At 41.5% G+C, this 20053-nt stretch overlaps 1 protein-coding gene across 1 annotated transcript in view; it reads right to left on the bottom strand.

The window, feature by feature from the left end:
- Positions 1 to 20053, bottom strand: part of TGFB2 (transforming growth factor beta 2) — a 69603-nt gene that overhangs the window by 38725 nt on the left and 10825 nt on the right. The gene's annotated exons all lie outside the window — the stretch shown is intronic.

Raw genomic sequence — 20053 nt, 5'->3', positions numbered from 1 at the left:
TTTTCTGTGTAGAAGGGCTTCTAATCGCAAGTATTGTTATGAAACCCAAGAGGATGTCTGGAAATCCCTTGGATATATCCTGAGGATTATACACTGCCACGGCGACGCAACACTATACAAAAATCTACATTACAAAAAATGTATGAATGCAGAACAAAGCTGTGCTGGAGAGAAACAAAACACAACTGGAAAACATTTTGAATTATTTCAAGAACTAAGAAAACTTTCCCCAAATCCAATTTTCTCCAACAGTGTCACAACAACCACAAAGCCGTCATACATGACAAACTCAGTGGTGTTGAAATCAAGGAAATGGCAGTGAAAAGACATTCTCAGGCTATTTCACAATTCACTTTAAGCTCTTCATATTGCTGTGTTTATGTGTCTCTCTACCTTAGCACAGAATAATATAATTTTTCTTGTTTTCAAGTCAAACATTTTATTTCCCCTCTTATTCATCTGCAGAGTGGTTCAACCAACTGGAAGTGAATGTATGCAAGATAAGTGGTAAAATCAATTGAATATTTATTAGAATAACAGGGCAAGAAGCCTACCACTCTGCTTCAGAGAAGGAGCATAGGCATTGGCTTCCCTTAAACACAGTCCTGCTGAATTCATCCTATGAGCTTTCCTACGCAGCCATGTGCTTAAAAGCTTTCCTGCCTCAAAGCTTCCACTGAGGGAGAACGGGGTGAATCCAGTCCTCATCAAGCTCCTCAGACTGAGGAGAGCTCACAGGACCAAATCCTTCATGCACCTCACACTTGGAGTGTGATTTTTGTTACTGCTTTCCCAGCCTGTGTTTTGGAGAGGGCTCCTCTGTGCAGGAGCAATAGTGGGTGATAGCTTTCATGCCTATGCTGTCAGTGGCCCTCCAGTTCAAACTCCTGGCAAGAGAGATGAAAACGAGTGTCAACTTTCTGCAAGCAAGCAGAGATTTACTTGCTAGGCTGAGGTCATCCCATTCTTCTCTAGCTGCCAATGTCCAACCACCTGCTACTAACGCTCTCCAACCCTCCACAACATGGATTAAATTTCAGTCCAGATAGAGCTATTCGGTCTCCCCCCAAATTTTTCTTTTAAAAATGGGAAGAGAGTACAGTTTTAACTGACAGAAGGTGGTTAATGTAGATCCCTTCCACAGAGATCAAATTAAATGGTGCATCCCACAGAACCCAGTAGGGCAGCGGTCTTTGCTCCAGCATGGATGACTGTACTAAGAGTGTACTACAAACCATGTCCTAATTTGCTTTTCCTGTTAACATGGACCTAGGAAGGGTAGTGTCTTACTGCCATAGGTCTGGAGCACTAAGTACTGCCTGTTACCTATGGCTGCAGACCACTGCACATAAGGCGATGTACCTTTGAACTGCTCTCTCCTGCACAAACCGTGAACTATCCTTTCCCCCCCCCATCTGCGTATTTATACAGCCCCACGACCACAGTTCTTAAGTGCGCATCTATCATTCATCGCAGTTGGTGGTAGCTCTTTTACTTTTGCTGCCTCATCTCACTTGGAGCTCTCCCATCATTTCATTCCTTTAAACCACTCAGCCATTTCCCCCCTTCAATTAGTCCCTTAGAACTTTCCTTCCTCTTCAAGCTTATGATTATTCTTTCATTAGAGCATTTTGTGGTGCCCTCTCAGGAGAACAAAATGAAATAAAAAAAAAACCCAACCACAATTACACTGTCATGTTCTGTACAGTGGAATAATATACAACTTGTAAGAAAACGAGCCAATGCACAGATTCATAACGAAGGTAACACCATCAAGTTTCACTCTATTCTGGAAGAGGAACAGAGTAAAATTGAATACAGAGTCATAAAATATATGAAATTAAATAGGCCTCTGCAAATGAAAGTTGCCTGTGAAAATAGTTTCCAGGTCTATGGTTTTAATTACTACATAAATGAATGGAAAACAGGATTAAGGAATTTGCACAATTGTTACACATCATATTTGGAATCACAGCACTTTTTTCAGCTACAATAGCATGAAGGCATAACCCAATAAAGTCCAACTGAACTGGATCCAGCTTCTCCCTGATACTTCGGTTTGGTAGACAAGAATCTGAAATCATTCTCCAGCCACACTCAAATGGGACTGAAACATGCAATGTTAGGGTGCTTTTGCAAAGCTTCCTCACTTCTTCTCAGGCTTTGGATTTTATCATTTGCACAGATCAAAAATGTTTACGAGTTCCAGTCATTCAGCTCTGCTTATCTACCAGCTCTGTTTGTAAACAAGATTTCAAACACTGATTGAACCCTGGACCACAATCTCCTCTAAAACAGAAGTCCTCTGAGTAGACAAAGTCATATGGCTACAAAAGCAAAGTGTGCACAGGAGCAATAGTGTTAAAATTGCTCTTGTGCCCTTGTAAGAATCCATTCATGCTTGCAAACACAAAAGCTTGGGGCTTCTCATCCGTGGCAAGAGCAGACCTCCCCCCCCCCCCCCCCACTTTCTTTTTCCGTTTTTCTTTTACTGCCCTGCACATTGACTTTAGCCTGAATAAACTGCCCACGAGTGACTATGTCTTCATGTAGGTCAATTACCCAGGAAGAATTTAGCATGCTGTACCAGCTCATTCAAGCTTTTCTTCCTCAAAATCTCCCTAACTCTTGTCTCCTTCACAGGCTTGCTCTTCATCTCCAGCTGGACTGAAATCCTGTAAATATTACACTTACAAGGTAACAGATCTGGAATGTGAAGCATCTAGAGCTCGGCCGAGTCTCTTCTTGGCATCTCAACATACATACTTTGTTGCCTAGTGCCAAAGAGAATTCAACTGGCCCTATTCAATTCAAATGAAGATATTAAATCCCAGGGCTGCATAAACATCGTTTAACCATCAAAACCACAGTTAAGAGAAATGCCTTCCTAAGGGAAGAGACAAGTGCTCCTTGCCTTTTTAGAGGCCCCGAAAAGTGCAGTGTCTTGAATAAACATTTCAATCTGAAATATATGTTTACATTTTTGTCATCATCCTTCATAAATGAGAGACAAGAGAAAGAAGATAAATGCTGGTTTGTCATGCTTTGCCCTCCTGTAGAAGCCTTCCCTGTGACATTATCATCTGCACAACAGCAAGGACCAACACACGCCAACCTGGGACATTTTATAACAAGGTTTACAGAACAGCACCGAGAGCCAGCTGAAGGCCTTTCCCAGATGGAGACTCTGGCACACATTTGACCACTGCCCTGCTGATACATAATTAGCCCTACATTGAATGAATTAGGGAAGCCAAAAAAGGGCATCTGCTCCAAGCTATCTTCCACAGCTACAAAGGCAGAAGAGGACGCATCTACCTGGCCTTCTCCTTACATGCAAAAGATACTGCTGATGCTGAAGAATAAGGACAGAGTCGTCAAGCAACAATTAAGTTCAAATTCTCTTTATAATTAAGCATTATTGAATGGCAGCACACAGCATGGCTTGGGAAGGAAAACTCAAGCATTTCTCACCTGCTAACCTAGGGCTGTGTCCATACAGTCTCAGTCTTGACAAATGCTAATTTCCAAATGCTCTGCTCAGAACTGCAAGAGCCCCTAAGGCTGGAAGAGCTCTTCCGAATTTAATGTTTGCTCCTACTAACTTAACTGCATGGATTAGATGCTTCATGTCCAGTACAATGAGTGAGGAAGAGACAGGATTCTCAGCTTAAAAACTTATCTCCCACGTGAACGCAATGGTGGGCCATACCTACATACCAACAGGTGTTTAGCCCTGAATGGTATAGCTGGCTACATTGTAAAGACTTTTTTAAGTAAGTGAGCTGCACTGACTTGTTAAAAAGCATTTAGAGATCAGGATGCGGAAAAATGATAATACAGTCCGTAGAATTCAAAACACAGGTAAGAAATAAACCCATGTTTCTCCTCCTTCCAGAGCAGTCAGTGGTCTCAGAACTTTCTCAGTGGCACTGTAACTAAACATAAATGGATTTTCCTCTTATTGCAAATTACAGAACTGTCCACCTAAATGGTTTACTTGGCTGAAGCTCTAACACTGTTGAATTAGTAGCGTCTGTGAAGGCAGAAAAGAAGACCCAACTAAGACGTCTACACAATTCAAGGAAAGCAGAGGTGTCCAGTATTTCCTCTGAGAGGTGGTGTTAATAACAAAAGCAATCTTGGTGACAGAAAGTTTACCTCGAATATAACTTTACTAATCTACATATAGGCTATATGGTGCTTGCATACCTCAAGGCAGGAAGTTATGCCTTGCTAATCTAATCCTCAGAAGCATGAAAGCCCACTATCCCCATCACGCATGAGGAGTGAATTTCTCTCCTGAAGCTAAGGAAAGAGGACTACTCCATGATGACATGCCTGTAGGACAGCTGCAGTAAGGCTAAACAGAATACTAAAAAAATCCCATACATTAAACCACGAGCTGAGGAATCCTTTTACCATTAAGCCAAACTGGTCACAGGCAACGCGAGTGTAAGGTACGGGCAGGTAAACAGAGAGTGTGCAGAGGACAGTACCTTGCCATGGTCTGCCACAGCCACCGGCAGGGAAGGGCAAAAAGATTCCCACCTTCTTCTGCTGTGAGGGAGAGACGGCCAAGGCAATAGATAGATCTCAGCTCAATATTGGACATGAGAGAAACACAGAATATTGTTAGCTAACGGCTCCACTTCAGTCTCTCCTTGTTGATACCAGACCTGGAACTGCATTGCCCTGGACAGAAATGCAGGTTTTACCTCTCAAAGTACAAAGTAGAAATAAGCAAAATCCCTTTGAATCTGAAAAGACACCGATATTCAGCACAGATGCTTCTGCAAGAACCTCCGACTAGTGGCAAGATGTGGGAAGCCCAGTGCTTCTCAGATCCTGTTGTTCCATTTGAACATTTTTTTAACCCAATGCTAGAAATGTTCTAGGCACTGATGACTAGAATTGATTTACTCCAACAGTCTACTTTTTACTCAAAACCACCATTTTCCAGTCTGATCTAAATTGTTGTCTCCAACCCTTACTGGTCCAAGCACATTAAAAGTGAGTAAATAATGCCCTTGTGAGCAAGTGAGAGCCTCCCCAGCTCGCTCCAGAACAGGTGTAAGATTGAAATTTAAAAATAAGTTGTTTTTTTTAAATGTATTGCCAAAAAAATATAGTCAAGAGCTTAAGCTTTTCAAATTCTAGAATTTGTTATTGCTATTACAAAACTTTGCTATTTCCGGAATTCTTGAAAAAGCAAAAAGAAAAAAAATAAGAAAAAGAAGATCGGTTTTCTGAAACATTTCAGGCTAACATAGTACGATGTCCTAGACAGCTTTCTGAGTTTTAAAACCATCCCATTTCAAATATTGGTTAATGTATATCTGGAAAGTTGCCTTGTCTGGAGTAAAATCATACACAGATTGAAAAAGGATTAAGGTTTTTGTTACAATATATGCACTTTTTATATTTTAACCTTCTAGTGTCTGGAACGGAAGAGGAGAGTTGAGAAGTAAGGAGAACAAACAAAGAATGGTACAGTTCACTGCGACGGTTGCTGCTGCAGGCACATACTCTCTTTTCCCAATACACAAGGTAACATGGGGCATTACAGACACTCGAGTGTTATTTTACAGTGTGGTCCCTCCTTGTGACAGGTTAACACATGAAGAAATGGCACAAGTTCATACCATAGTGGGCACTCAGTTCCTGTCTGTGCTATTCATAGCTGACTGTTCAGGTTTACAAGGCTAGACTAGTTTTCCTGTGTCCAAATAAAACAGCTAGATGGATCCAGTTGGATTTTCCAAAGCACAAGATAAACGTCTTTCCCTGAGACACCATGAATATCAGTCACTCCGAGTGTGGCCACCTGCTTCAGATTTATCTGCAGAGGACTGGCTTTTAGATACACATCACCAAGACTGAGTTTCTGATTCCTTTTTATCGGTGAATGTTATCACACATTGAAGGACAGATCACAGTAACAAAACTGTGGTGCAGGACAGATCTGCACTGGAGGTACCTGAGTGACAAGGGTATGGGCACACACCACAAGTAAGCTCACAGTATTGCCAAGACAATGGAACTACACCCAGGCTTAAAAACAAGATGACTTTTTGCCTGCTACTTTTAATGGTTATTTTTGCTCAAATAATTTCAACTTGTTACCTCTACCTGAAGTTTTACCTATTTTGTTTTACAATTTTTGCAATAATTGCAAAAAAAAGAAAATTTGCTCCACATTTGCAAGCAACTTTGTGCTTTTTGGGGCATGCACAAATGCTTGAGACAAAATTCTCTAGAGAAAGAGGTGTACATACAAACACACACACACATATGCACATGAAGAAACCAAAAATATAAAAGAATATATATTTCAGACTAACCAGACGATATCCAACTAAATATTAGAAAAAGATGTTCTGACCATTTATGATTCAGAAGGATCCAAAACTAACGCAGACTCCAGACAGAGATCACATTCAATGAAAGAGCTCCACAAATTGCATCATACAACACCATGACTGCGATAACGAATATGGATAGCAATTAGAGAGTCAATGTCTGCATTTCTTAAAGATCAAAACAGACTAGGAATGCATCAGTGGCTTCTTGGAATAACCTAAAGAATGATTTGAAAACACATTAGTTCAAAGGAGCATGAAAACTATGGTGGCTCTTCACAGAAAGTTTTATATTTTCTGCTCTACATGCATTATTAGTCATACTTTCTACTGGTGGGGCTCTGCAGGTATTCAGCTGACCTGTGCCTACAGAAGCAGGGCTCCAGAAATAGTCCTTACTGCTTTAGTCATATGACACTGGCACAAATTACACAGGATACTTAAGCTTCTTAAGAACCATATTCAGAGGAAACACCACACTGGAAAGCAGGTTGGGAAACAGGGAACTGTCCAGAGAGCACTTTGTTTCAGCTGCTGGTTGCATACCCTGGCGGCAGAGTCCTTTTAAACACTGACACAAAAGAACACGTGACAGTGAAATATCGTATGTATTTACACAAAACACGGTATGCTTGAGGACTGTTCTAGCTCCACTCAACCCAAGGCTGATGTACTATCAAAAGGAAAAGCTCTGCATTTCAGAGGTGGAACTTCAGAATTCACAATGAAGGTGTCTTCAGAATGCACATGTGAATTACATCTATAACTAGGAGGTGATGGCTTTTTCCTGACTTCGTATATTTGAGACACAGACACCATAACACTACAGGATCACACTTCAAATGAGAAGCATAGGACACCAGCTAACCACCCTATAGTCATGCCAGATAACAAAGAACAAATATTTGCCATTTTCAAATTTACACAACAATAGGTTATTTTACATACACAAAAGCACTACCGGAACCTAGAAGGCACAAAACCATAAGAAGTAATCGCAAATACTAAAATGACTGAGAAAATAATCCAAAAAAATGGTTCAACTGCAAGGACATGGCAAGACAACAAGGTTTGACAGTGCATGGCAGATAAATGAGTTCTCACTGCAACACTGCAGCAAAAATAATGTGCTTTCAGACTGCAAGGAAAGGTTAACCTACATCTTCTACTACAGAAACTAACTGGGAGCACAAAAAAATAATCTTCATTTCAGTGCTGGACGTCTCTTTCCATTAGGGTAGTGTCAAAATGGAGAGAAGTCAAAGTCAAGCAAGGAGATCTAGTGGCTCCAGAGTCTGATGAAAGACAACAAAGACTAAATACCTATATGAAAAGTAATGGAATGGGTCAAAACTCAACCATGCAGAGATGCCTGAAGCATGTAATCATCAAAAAGCAACAGCAATTTTTAGGGCAGTAGTATCATTACCTTGGAGTCCACCTAGCTCACTAAGAGAAGTTATGGAACTGCTGTGTTACTCGTTTTGGCACTCCTAGCCTCAAGATGATGAAAATTGAGAAGACAATTAAGTTGACCAGACAGAATAAGGTGAAGAACTTAAAAAACCACACACACTCCCAAAATAAAATTAATTAGCATCTTTTTAGACTGTGATATTCAGTGTAGTTGTCTGTTTGGTTTGATGTGGTTCTATATTTCCCCTAACTGTAGCTGGTAGTTAAGCGTCTATTTTAAACCAATAACCCAGGTGGCCTCTAAAAGGTAGTGCAAATAGCAACTTCCAAAAACTTTTACACTTGGCCTTCAAAAGTAGACTAAATGAAAAAGGACAGACCAGCAATGGTGGGGACACAGTTTTGTAACCTCATCTTCTACTCCACCACGCAGACAGCTGAGCTCCTAGCTATACTGTCTAGAAAGAAGGAGTAATCAGTGACTCCTCACATAGAAACACCAAAAAGTTCTGGTGAGATTAAATATGGCACACCTGCTCTCCAGATTTGCCACTTATAAAAAACAAAACTTCACAGTTGACTTCAAAAAGGAATCAAAAGGACTACAATGCAAGCACACCAGAAGCAGACTCTGCTCTCAGCGCAGCTGGAATAAATCAGAGCAGTTGCCCCTGCAGTGGACACTATTGCTTGACGTTTTGGCAGCTAGGCATGCAGTTCACGAACATATAGTTCATTCTGAAAATAAGTTACCAAAGTGCTAATCTAACAATTAGATGAACAGCACCTACTTATGATAAACCACATCTCTGGCTAAACTGTGGCACCACTCGCCTAAAGCACTGCAAGCACATAATGTCCCCTTCTGCCTTGCCAGCTGCCCCAAGGGTGGGTGGAAGGACAGCAAGGGAGCCACTGAGATTTGAAGGGAAGAAAGAGGAAAAGGTAAAAAAAGATGAGCTTATGTGCAAAGTAACATAATCCATAAGATCAAACATAGGCCACCTGAAAAAACGATGCTCAGAAACCACTAATCATCAGAGGGGACGAAGCACCACTGTCCTAGGGTGCTGGGCCAATGTACTGTGCTGGCGTGAAACTTGAGTAGTCCCTATACAAAGAAACAAAGCCCAAAGAACCCAGAATATTATGTTTCTCAAATATCAATTGTATGCTCTGGAATAGCAAACATAGCCAGTGTTGTACACTCAGTCAGAAAGATGATGTAGCTTTGTTTTGATTTCTTGAGAAGAGTATGAAAAAGTTACCTATTAATTCATTTGGTTATTTCAAAACAGAGGCCTGAGAGAAAATGCTTAGAAGATATTTCTCCATTCTTTTCATAGCTTTCATTTTTTGAAAGGGCATCAAATCCTAATTCCATCTGAAAATAGAAACAACAATAATAATGCAAGATGGGGAGGGTCAGAGCTGAGCTCTGTTCTTCTCATTTGATAGCCTCCTGTAGGCATCTGTGGAGACCCCTGAGTAAAAAAAACGACAGAATGCTACTCATCATCCCTTGGATTGATTTTTTAAAACAAAGCAAGTATGACTGTGACACTGTTCAAAGTTGACAAGTGACTTTCACACACAGCCAGCAACTCAGTTCACCGTTTGCAATATGTTTCGACAGAAGGGATTCCCAAGGTCTGTCTCACTTCTCCAAGCACATAGCAAGCTACAAACCAATTAATTGACCAGCTGGTGAACAGAGGCCACAGCACAATGCAAAAAAACCCAGACATAGGCCATGATTAGAGGCAGTGACCCAGGCACAGTCCCTCTCTCCATTCTTCTACCTCTCTTCTACAAGCAATGCAGGTCTAATGCACAGCCTTGGATGCAAAGGACTGTGGACACCTGCACATTTTTCTACACTTACCTGAACTTTTGAAAAGATCTGCCACAAATTAATACATTAGTCCTTATCTACTTTACTGATCCTTATCTATTTGCTTCTAATGGCAATTAGACTTACATACAAGAAAATACAGTTTCAAATATAGTTTCAAGAATGTAGTATCAGAAGGCTGGAACAGAGTAACCTATGCTATTAAAAAAAAGGGCTGGGGGGGTGGGGAGGCTGAGGGGAATCAAAAGTAGCGAGGAATTAAAGACAGAACAAGAGTGGAAAAATATTCAAACAAACTATTTGTTAGCACCTGGCAGAAAACTAGGAGTTGAATAACAGCTTACGCAGACTTGTCAGAGGCAATTAGTGTCCAAACAACCTGAAGTGCCTTTAGGACTGCATAACAAGCTTTGCAAATAAAGGAGAAACCACAGATGACACTTATCTTGACTTCAGTAAGTTTGGACACTGACACACCCATTAGCAAATGAGGGAGATATGGTCTTGACAAAGAAATTCAGTAGGCAGGTTGTAAGACTGGAAAACTGCCCTGAAAAAGCACTTATCAGTGGTTCCTAGCTAAAACAGAAGCATCTGTCCCACTAGGAGCTGCAGAAGAATGAGATTACTAGAGAGCTAGAGAGCTATAAAACACGGACTAATGAGTAAATTTGTGTTGCTCAGCCAAAAGAGACTACTGAAGCTGTTACATAAAAATGGCCTTCGGGTATGTAAACAGCTGCCACAAAAAGCAGGGGAATGATCCATTTTCCATGTCAATGATGGATAAATCATGAGTAGTTCTGAGCTGCAGCACAGAAGGTTTGTGCTAGATATCACGAAAAACTTTAGCCATTAAGGATAACAATGATGCACTAGAACAGGTTGCACAGAGAGGCTGTGGTGGTGACTGGAAGCCTTTAAGAAAAGGTTACACAAATACCTATGTGGAATATCATGGCTACAGTCTACATCCTCTTCTAATGCAGGACCAATGGAGCAGCCCCTGGAAGTCCCTCTGGCTTTGTGTTTCTTCTGGGATAACTGGCTGTTGGCAAACAGCTCATGGTCATGAACAAGCTTCACGAATCCACCTACTGATACCTATACACCTCAGATGACAGATGTATTTATACAAAGTAATTCCGGAACATATGTCATTAAGTCAGGTCCCAGAGGGTGAAGGTCAATACATGAACTCTAGCAACTTCAACAGCCCTGCCCTCCAGCCAGCTAGAGCCGTGCCAGTATGCAGCAAGGCAGTAACAGCTGGGAGCATGGGGCTGAAGCTGCCATGCACAGACAGCTCCCACTGCAGCCAGAGTGAGTGACAGGCTTCTAAAATCCTTCCTGTGGGAATGATATCTACATGCTATTAATTACAAACATACAGACAGATTAACTTAAAAATTTAACAATGTTTCTTCGAAGCATTTTGTTTCCTGGGTACTGCACTTGGAAGTCTGCTGCAATTATCCTGCAACTAAATAATAAACCATAGCAGCTCCTTCAGTTACAGAGATGAGCCTTGTATTAAAGGAATTTATACCAGGATATTTGAAATGTATAATAATGCAAGTATAATGAGTAAATTCTCTGTGGTATTGATATCAAGGTCATGCTTACAACAACACCTTACATAATGATAACTGATCCCCAAATTAGGATGCTATGTGTGACAGTGCTCTCCTCCACTGGTGATTCATTATCTTAGGACTGCTTGTTATATTGCTTGAAAAGTTATATTCAGCGTGAAGAGTGAGGGTAAAGTTTTAGTAAGATTACTATGATATGCTTTATTTTTTTTCTTAGTCTTTGGCATTATTTCATGCTAAACTTTGAACTTGCTGCTTTCACTGATGCGCATTTCAAGTTTAAAGCGAAACAGTCCAATAGCTGAAGCCAAAAGTCTGACCTCCACTATAACTATTGTAATCTTCCGGGAAAATATCCTCTTGACTCCAATTTCTCTTTTCAGACTCACCATGCTGCTGACGAGAAATAATAGTTATTGGGGCTGTAAGGCCAAGATTAATGTCTGCCCTTGCAAAAAAAAACCCAAAGCAAAACAAAAAAAACACCAGTAGCACTGAATGACACGTGTTTCTCCCTTTCTCATGTATGATCACTTCCTAGATAAGCACTCTGGACTAGCGCAGCCACAAGATGACATACACTATCACATGAAGAAATATTTAAGATCACACGGAAGTCTCCGGTTTTGAGCACACATGCCTTTTGCAGCGTAACTGAATACACCACGGAGCATCATTATCTGACTTGTCAGTTTAGAGGGGAAGGTCTGTAGGGCTGGGAAAAGTACGGCAAGAGCAACAACGCCTCACGCAACAGGGTCTTGATCTCTCACTGGGGCTTGAGCAACTACTGTAATACAAGTATTACGGCATTCTTCACTTTGCCTCAATTGGATAGTGTTGTTAGATGGATGCAGCATGTTTCTATCAAGAAATATTTGGCCGTGCTTCTACTGGAGTGAAATGATCCCTGTAAATACATGGACAAATTGTGGTTGGCCCTTGGCTCCACACATCAGAAAATTGCTGTCAGCAGCTGCAATATGGGGTGAAAGTTGGCTGATGCACTAGCAGGACCAGAATGGGAGCAAAGAAAAGGATCTCTGTTACAGGAGCCGTGGAGAGCCCTGACTCACTAAACGCGGGCAGTTACAGCCTCCCCAGCTGGGCTGTTCCTACCCATGGATGTTTTACTTAGCACCTCTCAAAAAGATGAAGTGGGGGGAGGAATATCAAGTGTGAACTTCTTTCTCTTTTTTTCAATTTTTCCGGCATAGAAGAACAAGACTGCTTTCACGGAGATTTTTTTTTTTTGGTGACATCAAGAAAAGTTTAAAGTTCCTTGTCAAAAGGAATGAAAAAAATCATAAACAACACAGAATAGTTGCCAATGCCCTTGAACTAGAGTGCCCAAGCCTACCTGCTTAGCTTTGAGCATCCAGAAACTGTACCACTGCTTCGTAACGCTGAAAGTAAGATGGGTATTTTGGTATTTACTTAAGGTTAACAAAGCCCCTAAAGGCCGAAGGATCCCAGGCTCTCCAACTTCCAGTCAGAAACATTAAAATGCCATTTGCGCAGCGCATGTGATGAATTGACTTCTGTTGGTATTGGCTGCTTTTAGCCAAGTCAGCCACTGGCAATTTTTGCATCCAACCTGAGGAGCATGAATTACAACAATCCAAACTAGAAGTTTGTAAAGCTTATCTCACCATACCCAGACTTTCACAAAAGCAGGTAAAACAAAGCCTCTTCCCTATGTCAAACAAATAGTTTCTTCCATCTTGGAAAACTGCATGGGAGGATGAGAGAAGTTTCATCATGATACTGAGGCTTCATACCACTTTGAGGTCTCCTATTACTGTTGATGCAAGTGTAGCAATCAGCTCCTTTTGCCACCAGTCATTCTGTCAGTTGTAACTTCAGGTCAAGCCAGGAACCCCTTATCATTTGCTGACTTCACTCAAGGTTCCTGGTAAAAGCAGAACCAGTACAGATACAGAGAAATGTACCGCTTATGAAGCTGGCATAAGAATCCATGGCATCTCCAGATATCTCTCAAATGCCTTCGGAATAAGGCAAGAGAACAGTGACAGATTTAGGCATGTCAGACTTGGAGGCAAATAACAGATAGCCTTCTCCACAGGAGTCATTTTCACACTGGGACCTCTTCTGAAACATGTCTCTGATGAAACCCTGAAAAAGGATAGATGCTTCCAGACTTCTTCTCGGAGGCTTAGAACAGAAGTCTTCTCACTTGTGTATTTCTGATAAAGGCCCCAACAACGGAGACCAAGGAATTAAGTTTAATTATGTTTTACCAGGAAATCTGCAAAATTTCGTTTCAAAGAATGCACCACAAAGTAAAGCATTTGCAGTGTTGCTGACATGAACTTGTCTGCAGGTTCCCAAAGCCAGAATGCAATGCTGAAGCACTCCTCCTGACCACCACTTCACCTCAGCAACAGGGCTCAGGTACTCTGCAATGCTCAGGGCTCCAAAACCAAACCTACAAATCCAACATATCCAGAACTTTGAAAAAGGAAAAAAAAAAAAAGATTTGGGAATCAGAATATTACAGCATGCACCCAAACCTAAATATGCTAAATAGAACAGGATAATCATAGAATCAGAGAATCATAGGTTGGAAACAACCTCTAAGATCATCAAGTCCAACCGTCAACCCAACCATGCCTACTAAACCATATCCTGAAGTGCCACATCTACACGTTTTTTAAACACCTCCAGTGATGGTGACTCAACCACCTCCCTGGGCAGCCTGTTGCAATGTCTGACCACTCTTTCAGTAAAGAAGTTTTTCCTAATATCTAATCTAAACCTCCCCTGATGCAGCTTCAGGCCACTGCCTCTCGTCCTATCACTAGTTACCTAGGAGAAGAGACCAACACCTGCCTCACTACCACCTCGTTTCAGGGAGTTGTAGAGAGCAATAAGGTCTCCCCTCAGCCTCCTCTTCTCCAGATGAAACAGCCCCAGCTCCCTCAGCCGCTCCTCATAACACTTGTTCTCTAGACCCCTCACCAGCCTCGTTGCCCTTCTCTGGACACACTCCGGCACCTCAATGTCCTTCTTGTAGTGAGGGGCCCAAAACTGAACACAGTACTCCAGGTGCGGCCTCAACAGTGCCGAGTACAGGGGCACGATCACCTCCCTACTCCTGCTGGGCACACTATTCCTGATACAAGCCAGGATGCCATTGGCCTTCCAACCATAGACCTAGATCCTATTCTTAACAGAAAAATCATATGTGGATGATTATACAAAAAGGGGATTGATACCAGGTGATAGCAATGGTGGCCAGGCACATGGGAGCACCCATCTTCCCTTACTGGGTATTCAAAATCACACACAGAGAAACTTGCGCTGGATTGCACAGCACAGATTAGTATTTTTTATCTATTGCTATTTATAAGAGCAAATTGCTCCCTCCTTTTATTGTGTGTGTGTTTTAAAAACGAGTGGGCCTCACTGCTCAGCTATTGTAACTGGAAGATTTAAAAGCGGTCAGGAAATTTCAGGACCGAGGAGTGGAGGAGATGAAAGCGAGTCCCACGGCACAGGCTCTGTTCCTCTCGCCCCACCTCTGCCAGGAAGCGCTCCCGTTCCCCTGGCAAGCAGCGCAGCTGGCTGCCTCCTCCTGCTCAGCCAAGGGTCCAGAGAACAGCCTTTCCAAACTATTCCCTGGCTGGAGAAGGAAATGAAAGCAAGTCATTTTCAAGAAAAGCAGGTTGGATTGTCCAACACCCTTTCACTCTAGGGAGAGAAAAAAAAGAAGAAAAAGGAATTATACAAGAAGTAAAAGTGTAATGGAGAAGAAAAGGCAAAAGAAAACTGTACATTTTTTTGCATTGCAGAGAAGTCAAGATTCACAGTCTCAAAACAGGCAACACATCTTTAAATGATTAAGATAAAGACAGTGGGTAATAGATGAATGTTAGAGACAGAGGGACGTCAAAGTTTTTAACAATATTAAAATCGTGCCATCTTTCCTGTTTCATAACAGTAATTACAATTAAAATGATTTACACCCTGGTCCAGCGTAAATTAGGAACAGAAAAGCACAGAGACTGTAAACCTCTCTTAAGGAAACCTCTCCAGCCAGCAGAAGCTAGTGCCGCTAGAGCTGCTTGCATGCAGGAAATGCACACCTGGAGGTGCGCTCAGCTTTCAATTCCTTCCCTCTAATTTTCACCCCAACTGGCCTAGGAAGCTCCCAGGCAACTCGCTTCTGAAGATCCCTAAGACGCTTCATGGACTGCATGGGAAACCTGGCTGCTCACTGAGCCCAGAGACTACTACAGAGAAGGACATGGAAGGACTGGGAGTTCCAAAACAAACAGTACAGTACAACAAAGTCTGGAGGAGCTCATTTGCAGAGCTTCACCTACAACTAGCGCCAAATCATGCTATCAAAGAGAATGTTAATGTTGAATGGTCATTCTCTTTTACACAGTAACTTGTCAAAAACAGATTGTTCCCTGAAGACACTTGCTAGAGTTATCTCCAGTTTAGTGTTAAGAGGATGGACTCAATGAGAGCACCAACTCTTATCATTTAAGTACAGGTATTCCTAATACCAAGGTCCTTAGTCTACTAAGTCCCAGTTACTAGGATGAGTTATGATCCATCGTGCCCTTTATGCTATTTTTACCAAAAGTGAAATTTCTTTATAGATTACATGTTCAGACCTCTGGGTGGGGTAGCAAGAACACCTCCACTAACCACTCTGCAACATGGAGTCACCAGCTGAGTCAGTGACTTGGAGGTCTCCCATGTCTTGTGCTATTAAACGTGGAAAAGAAACCCAAAAACATTATTTGCCTTCCAAAATTACGGTTTCTGGCAAGAGAACTAACCTCACAGCTGGGGTGTCTGGCCCCTTGCTTCTCTGAAGGAAGAGCTGCCAACTGTAGGAGCACTAGATAACCCATCACCACCTATTTCCTCCTCTGTAGTTAGGAGCTGTGGGTGGCACCACTCTAGGCAGCGCAAGGGCAACTAACTCCATCAGGCCATGCCTTTACATCTAGCTCCTGCTGAGATATGGTAACCCTCTGATCAGCTGGTTTCTAGGGACCTCTTATCCTAGGCCCCTGGAACTTCAACAATTAAGCACCTTCAAGGAGCCAGATGTAGGTACTGGTTTACTCTGAAGATGAAACTGAGGTGCTTTGGTTACCCAGACGTGACAGGAAAGATTCACAGCTTAGGCAGAAGTGATCACCTCATGTTCTGCACAAAATCGAGAAGTCCCAAAGAACTGCACACATTCAGGTTTAGTATTATGAAGGAGACAGTCATACAAAGATGAGTACGATGATGAGTCGAATAAATCAGACAGAAGTGTTTACAGAGAAAACGGGAAAGGATAATGGACGTACGCTTAGTTTGCTGGACAGGTAGAAACGATACAGTCAACAAGTAAGACCACTCAGGTCAGAAAACTGGCTGTGACAGTGACCGAATGCAACCATAAGGAGACAAAATTAAAAAATGCAACTATATATTAGAAACCAAAGTAAAAGTAATAGTTGCTGAGAAGTACTATACATCAGGAAATAATTACTGCAGATAACAGATGAAAAAAATCAAATGAGTGTACCAGCTTCATGGCCAAGAAACTTAAAAGATGAGATTTACTTAAGTACTAAGGAAGCTTAACAGTGATATTCATCTGTTACAAGATAAAAACTGTTGAAATAATAATACAGAAATACACTTCTGTAGATAAAAAAGCCAGGCAATCATAAGTTGAAAAGATGCTTTTTTTTTTTATTCCAGCAGCAACTCAGAAGGTCTTAAAACAATAGCTACCACAGTCAGACACTGTAAAACAAGCAAGACCAGATAACCTGCATCAAGACTTTTTAAAGAGCTGTCCAAGGAACTATCTAAATTATTAAAACTGGCCTTCAATAAATCCCAAACACTAGCAAATATCTTCAGGATTTGAGGCAGAGCATATTTGCTAATATAGAGTGCCTAAACAGGGCAACCCATGCTATCTCACAGACACAGTCAACCTTATATTGATCCCAGAAAAAAAATGCAAAGTGCAGGAATGAGAATTAGCTCAGAGGAATTACGGGAGTATAACCAACATCGGCTCAAGAAAAACAGATCCCACTGGTCCAGGACCTTAGTGAGTGTGACTGGTAGTCCTATTGGTAAGACAACTGCTTTCATACAATGTACCTCCACAGCTGCAAGACATTTAAGCTGGTGCTGCATAGTGATTTCATTAGGAAACAGGAACAACAGGACACCAACATGGACAGGTAGTAAATGAATTAAAGCCTTGTGTTTTTATGAGACTCAAAATACAATGGTAGACAAGAAACTGTTATTGAGAGACTAGCTTCTAACAAGGTCCCACAAGGCTCATTTTGCTGTACTCTACTACCTAATATTTTTATCCATCACCTGGAAGGAAACTAAACCATTATTAACCAACTGCAGCTGGAATGATAACATAGATGTGACAATAATGAAGAAAATGCATCACGAATACAGTGACTGAAATCTTAAACTATCGAGATGTAAATGTCAGTAGAATCAACATGAAAATACAACTCTAGGACAGAGAAACTAGACCATACTTACAGAGCAGGGGACTCCATCCTGAGAGTCAGCATCTCTGTAAAGGACTTGGGGAGGGGGGAACCCTGGTGGATCATTACCCAGGTATGAATTTTTACTCTTCCTTGTATAGATCCTCGCAAAGTTACTGCCAAAATCAGTTGCATAAACTGTGTAATACTGAATTAGAGCAGAGTCTGCAACATGCATGTACTTGACAATGGTATAGCCACTGTTGAAATACTGTGTCCAATACTGTTGTCTGCAATCTCAGCAGTATAGGAATCAAGCAGAGGAGTTTCAGAGGGAAACTGTGAGAATAACTGAAAAGGCAATGAAGTATCTCAAGGAGCACAGCATATTAAATTTACAAGCTGTGGCTCAATCACAGTCTACAGATCTGAAACACCCTCAACGCTGGGTAAAGCAGCCCACGCTGAGCTCCTGGCTGACTCATTGCAGGGTCTTCCAGCAGCCACACCAGCCTGCTCTCAGCCAGATCAGTTCCTGCCTGCAAAACCTTCTTCTCCTACGGGTGCCTACACAATGACCATAATTTTGATAACAGGCATTCAAAATAGGAAGTGAAGGTTTCAACCAGATTCAAATGCTAGAACAAGATAAACAACTTAAACCACAAAGATGTTTGTTTCTAGTGAATGTAATTAATCACTGGAATAATTTACCAAGTGTGGAGTGAACTCCCTTTCAAAAAAGAGGTAATTCAGCAAAGCTCCATGGTCTGGCAAATACAGGTTGGGAGACCAGAAGACTGTCACGATGGCTTCCAGCTTTTTTCATCTGTAAGTGTCCATTCTACTATAACACAAAGCCTCCTATAACAACACCAGTTTCATCCTTTCTAAATTACAGTATGGTATCAATCAGTCATTAGGAATGAGTGTGAAGAGACCTCGAATGTTCTACCCTGAGAAGAACATCTCATCCCTGCCGAGGTATCTCCTTCAATTGTAAGACAACATTCACGTTCAATCAGAAACCTGCTTGCAGGTCTGACTGTCATTACATTAAGGCACTTTATACTCTGTGACACTGTACCATTGCCCTAAATTAAACAAGAACCAAGCCCTTTGGTTTCATAACCCCCACCAAATGGCTTGGGATCAAATCTCATCCCAACAGGTCATAGGAAGTACCACACAGATAAAATACAAACCAAGCTTTTTTCTTTCATTTTTCTAAAAACAAATAAATAAAACCCAAAAAACCTGTGGTGGATGTTCAGTCTTCCCAGGCTTTGAAAAGTATATAGCAGCAGCACAAACATGGTACGAAACAGCATTCAGGACATTTCTAATCGGCAACGCAGATCTACCTGGCTCAGGCTTCATCTGAATGAAAGGCTGGGATTCTCAAAGGCTACAAAGCAACCACTCCTTTAGGTGCTGCTTAAAACCCCAGCCACAATGACTGTTCTGCTTGCCTAAACAATCACTGCACAGACTCCAGTTTCAACACTGCAAGGAAAAATCTGGAGTGGCTTTACTGACTCAAATTAAATTGCTCCAACTTTTCACTCATCCAAAAAACGTACCTCAAAAGTTAACTCTTTATTTTGCGAGCTACTTTGAGATGTATCAAGTCAGAGAGGCTTTATGTAAAACCATATGCCCCTTCATGCTATAAGCACAGCTCCTGTTCACAAAATTTTTGACTTTTCAGCTTGTAAATTCAGCATACATCACGCAGCAAATTGACTTTCAGAAGTTGTTCTCCCAGCTCCAGCTCTGTGCAGAACTGACTTTTAAGATTTAATTGATAACATAAAAACACCTCACTGGCTTAGCAGCCCTGACCTTTCTTTACAGTCCACTGCACAGGGATTTGCCACATTCTTATTCACAGCCTTTAGATTTTTCCCTGCTCTGGGCACTGAGGTCTGACTTTGCACATATTTATAAGAAGCCTCTGGATGTGCAGTGAAGAGCTTCTAGACAAAAACTCGCTGTCAGGAGGATGATAGAGACATATTATGGCATGTTTATTTGCCAAGACCTTTGCAGTCAGATGGCCATTTATTTTAGACAGGAGAGGTGTGAAATACCTAAGTACAGGACATGAACTCATGCCTCCTTCCCTGCATTCTGCAATTCTTGCCATATTGCTGCCATATGCTGTTCCCAGATGACATCTGCCATCAAATACTTCTATCAATAAGCTACTAAGGTGTTTATTTTTAAAAGTGATTTTTTTTTTTTAAAGCCTTATGCAGAAGAACATCTCCACAGGCAACTCAATAAAAGTGAAAGCATCACATTACAGTA

This window comes from Opisthocomus hoazin, chromosome 2 (assembly GCF_030867145.1).
Source record: "Opisthocomus hoazin isolate bOpiHoa1 chromosome 2, bOpiHoa1.hap1, whole genome shotgun sequence".
NCBI classification, from domain to species: domain Eukaryota; kingdom Metazoa; phylum Chordata; class Aves; order Opisthocomiformes; family Opisthocomidae; genus Opisthocomus; species Opisthocomus hoazin.
This window is presented reverse-complemented; position numbering and strand designations above follow the sequence as displayed.